Source organism: Pseudophryne corroboree, chromosome 3 (genome assembly GCF_028390025.1).
Source record: "Pseudophryne corroboree isolate aPseCor3 chromosome 3, aPseCor3.hap2, whole genome shotgun sequence".
Lineage (NCBI taxonomy): Eukaryota > Metazoa > Chordata > Amphibia > Anura > Myobatrachidae > Pseudophryne > Pseudophryne corroboree.
Genome location: NC_086446.1, coordinates 364,085,524 through 364,090,316, shown reverse-complemented (window position 1 = coordinate 364,090,316; position 4,793 = coordinate 364,085,524).

Genomic DNA, 4,793 nt, shown 5'->3' with positions numbered 1-4,793 from the left:
TAAAATTCCATGCCACCAGAATCTGAGCCACTATTGACATTGTATTGTACACCATATGTGGCATAAAGGTGCACACTTAACATCACATTCCCAACAGATGTGGATGCTGCTAGGGTTGGACTGTGTGGCTGAGTGGGTAAGGTAAGTGCCTTACAATGTTGCCATTCGAGGCCCAGGCAGGTATGATGTCACTGTTTAAATAATGTATTTATTTTATTATTTTATCTTCAGGAATAAATAAAGGATTCAATAATTTGGAGTGTTGGTCCTGTGTTTGATAACAATACCTATCTGATATCTGTATTGGTGTGAAAATGCACGCCCAGCATTTCATATAGGCAGAGCAATTTGACTTCCACATTCTTAAGGTACTCTACTGTCAAAGTCGAAAAATATTGTAATGCATACACCATGTACTAACCCCATACACATGCCCGCTGCGCGTGCACTTATTCTGCCGTGCGTGCACATATCCGCAATTTGCGCAGGATCACTCCTGCGATCGTGCGCGTGGTATGGGTATTTACGGCGGAGTTTGTGAGCACATAGAGGGTTATCAGAACATTACATATTTAACCCAAAAAGTGCACATTGTACACATAGCCCCCTGCACGACATCAGAAAGAAATAGCTGTTTAAAATGGTAACAGAACAAAAGGGATTCACCTTTACAGGATAGGAGGGGACAGAACAAGGTTACAAGGTGGTGTTTGGTATCCAGCTGTAGGGTATTTTAAGGGAAACATTCTGGTGATGGTTTGAGGAAGATTGCATGTTCCTGAGGATAGTTAGATGCAGAAGCAGAATATAGGTTTAAACTGTATTTACTGTATATTATGTATGCGGGGGGAATCCAGAGGAGACCACCCACAAGAGCAGTTGAGAAAGACATAGCCCACCTTTTCAAATCAACCTATGACCTCTCCTGTAATGAAAAGATACATCTCTGTGTCCAATAGACAAAGGGATTACAGTGACCATTGTATTGTTTTGGATGAAGTGAATAAAGAGAGCTTGCAGCAGGCTTGGTCACACAAGACTCTGAACGCTATCTGTATGACCAGCGGAGGACCGGCCGGGTTGCGCTTGCGAACATTCTAACGTATGTACATTCTCTGTAGCCCTTACTGCTGTGAGTAATTAACTGACCGGCTGGGTCTCATGGTTGAACCCACGAAATTGGTTCTCAGGTTTAGGAGAATGGGCTCAAAATGTTATCGTGAATGTAGGAAAGTTTCTCCTTTGTATCCTGGGAGCTGTCATAATGATTGGTTTGATATTTAGATGTGTTTGAATTTTAACGCGGCGCAAGCGCGGTACCAAAGTGATGAGTTTGAGGAGCGGGGGCATTGTTACAACAACTGATTTAATTTATGACCCAACAATAGAGACAATGTTGTGATAAGACGTGATTCCACGGTCCGTTTCTTTCACCCGTTTCTCCTTTGTTTTCCCTCAAGCAAAAATACATCCATTCGGAAAAGACTTTGATGAACAATACATCCATTCGGAAAAGACTTTTGATGAACAATACATCCATCCAGAAAAGACTTTGATTAACACTTTCAGCAAAGATACACCCATCCGGACAAGACTTCAACCAACACCCAAGAACGATTGCACAAATGTTATGTGAATGTATTTGTGATACGTGTCTGATCTTCATCTCTACATCCTTCAGGTAGTGTCACACATAGTCGATAGGTAATACCCATATATTAGCATTCACATATGTTCCCCCCCTCCATGTATCATCAACTAAACGTGCACCCCATTTGTTGGAACAAGAAGCCGAAAAGAGCTCGGTAGTGTTTGTTGGCCCACTTACAGACCCTTAATACGGGATAAGAAGGATTTAATGTATACTTCGCAATACCTCGAAGCTTATCTAGAACATATACGGCACGATGATACATGCCCTTCAGACATGGATTCATACACACATGCTTTTACTATCTCACTAGGTCATACATTTCCTACCTACACCTCTCCTCATACCATCCAATCATCTGTAGATATTGTATTGTATATTTTTATGTTTTATGTTTAGATAGTGGCAGTTATTGTTGACTGCCAAAGGGTGAACTGTCAAAGTCGAAAAATACTGTAATGCATACACCATGTACTAACCCCATACACATGCCCGCTGCGCGTGCACTTATTCCGCCGTGCGTGCACATATCCGCAATTTGCGCAGGATCGCTCCTGCGATCATGCGCGTGGTGTGGGTATTTACGGCGGAGTTTGTAAGCGCCTAGAGGGTTATCAGAACATTACATGTTTATCCCAAATAGTGCACATTGTACACATAGCCCCCTGCACCACATCAGAAAGAAATAGCTGTTTAAAATGGTGACAGAACAAAGGGATTCACCTTTACAGGATAGGAGGGGACAGAACAAGGTTACAAGGTGGTGTTTGGTATCCAGCTGTAGGGTATTTTAAGGGAAACATTCTGGTGTTGGTTTGAGGAAGATCGCATGTTCCTGAGGATAGTTAGATGCAGAAGCAGAATATAGGTTTAAACTGTATTTACTGTATATTATGTATGCGGGGGGAATCCAGAGGAGACCACCCACAAGAGCAGTTGAGAAAGACATAGCCCACCTTTTCAAATCAACCTATGACCTCTCCTGTAATGAAAAGATACATCTCTGTGTCCAATAGACAAAGGGATTACAGTGACCATTGTATTGTTTTGGATGAAGTGAATAAAGAGAGCTTGCAGCAGGCTTGGTCACACAAGACTCTGAACGCTATCTGTATGACCAGCGGAGGACCGGCCGGGTTGCGCTTGCGAACATTCTCACGTATGTACATTTTCTGTAGCCATTATTCTGTTTAGATTTATCCTGTTAGCCTGTAGTGTATGATTTGTACTGTTTACCTTTTGGAATTAATCCACTGTGGCCTTAGAACCCTGTGGTGTCTTCACTTTCCTGCAAGGGTCATAGAGTGTATTTATCTGTATAAGGTGTATAAGTATTGATAAGGTGTACACACTGCGGTTACTTTATACCGTCAGCGCTACTTAAGGTTTAAGGTATAACATCGTTGCAGTACTTTGCTGCTAAGGGTTTAAAGTGTAATCATATCATTGCATTGTATCATTAGCAAGGTTTAAAGGTTATCAATTGTGTGTGTGCACGCTGTGTGTACTCTGTACACTCAGCGCGGCGTGAGTACGCCAAGTACGTACCACGTGCGGGACTCTGTACGCAAATAGCGTACAAAGTGCGTATCACGTGTATTCAGTCTAGCGGCTAAAGCAGCTCCGCGGTAATAGTCTATCTAGAGGTATAGCTTTTCGGTCTAATATAATATCGACATTATCACTACCAAACTCAATTACCTGTCAATTCTACTGTATGTTACTCTAATGTTGTCACTAATGGTTGACAAAGTTTCTTAAGCATGACCCGTATTACTTAATTCTTCTGGTGGGCCCATCATGCCCCAGTACGAAACTAATTTTAAAGTTACAGAATATGAACTGGGGGCACTGTATGTTATGTGAGTACACTGCTGCATAATGGGGGTCATTCCGAGTTGTTCGCTCGCAAGCGGATTTTAGCAGATTTGCTCATGCTAAGCCGCCGCCTACTGGGAGTGAATCTTAGCATCTTAAAATTGCTAACAAAGTATTCGCAATATTGCGATTACACACCTCGTAGCAGTTTCTGAGTAGTTCCAGACTTACTCGGCATCTGCGATCATTTCAGTGCTTGTCGTTCCTGGTTTGACGTCACAAACACACCCAGCGTTCGCCCAGACACTCCCCCATTTCTCCGGCCACTCCTGCGTTTTTTCCGGAAACTGTAGCGTTTTTTCCCACACGCCCATAAAACGGCCTGTTTCCACCCAGTAACAACCATTTCCTGTCAATCACATTACGATCGCCAGAACGATGAAAATGCTGTGAGTAAAATTCCTAAGTGCATAGCAAATTTACTTGGCGCAGTCGCAGTGCGGACATTGCGCATGCGCATTAAGCGGAAAATTGTGCGATGCGAAGATTTTTACAGAGCGAACAACTCGGAATGACCCCCAATGTGCACTGGCAGTACTACAATGTGACATAATGTGAACCACAGCAGGGCACTGTTATGGTTCATAAAAATGGAGTACTATGGAGCATAAAATTAGCAACTGCTATGGAGTGGTGTATCTGTAGACCAGACCTGGCCAACCTTGGCTCTCCAGCTGTTGTAAAAGTACATATTTCAGCATGTTGTGTCACAGTTGTGTCATTCCCTAAAAGCAAAACTGTGCTAGAGCATGCTGTGACTTGTATTTTCACAACAGCTTGAGAGCTACAGGTTGGCCAGGCCTGCTCTAAAGGCAATGAGACTGGGGCCTTTCAAAATTTTGCTATGGAGCACAAAAAGTCCTGGCTACACCCCTGAGCATATTTTATGGTTTAATGTACAGTACTGTGAAAGGCAGTGAGGTGCAATGAGGTCAATCACTTGGGAGGCCCTGTCTAGTATCAGAGACATATAGTTCCTGATTCAGACCTAATCGCTGCTGTGCACTTTTTTTTTGCACAGCAGCCGATCAGGTCTGAACTGCGCATGCACCGGTGCTGCAGTACACCAAATGGCTGATTGACAGGCAAAGGCGGTGGCTGGGTGGGAGGGGGTGGGCTGGCAGCATTTGGCTGCCATTTAGGGGATGCGGTCTGGGCAATGCAAGCATGCCTGGACCATTGGGGGTGGGCCACGGTGGCTGCATGATGTCACATGCAGTGCTGCGACCCTCACAGTGTCGAGTAGCTCATGACAACATGCAGG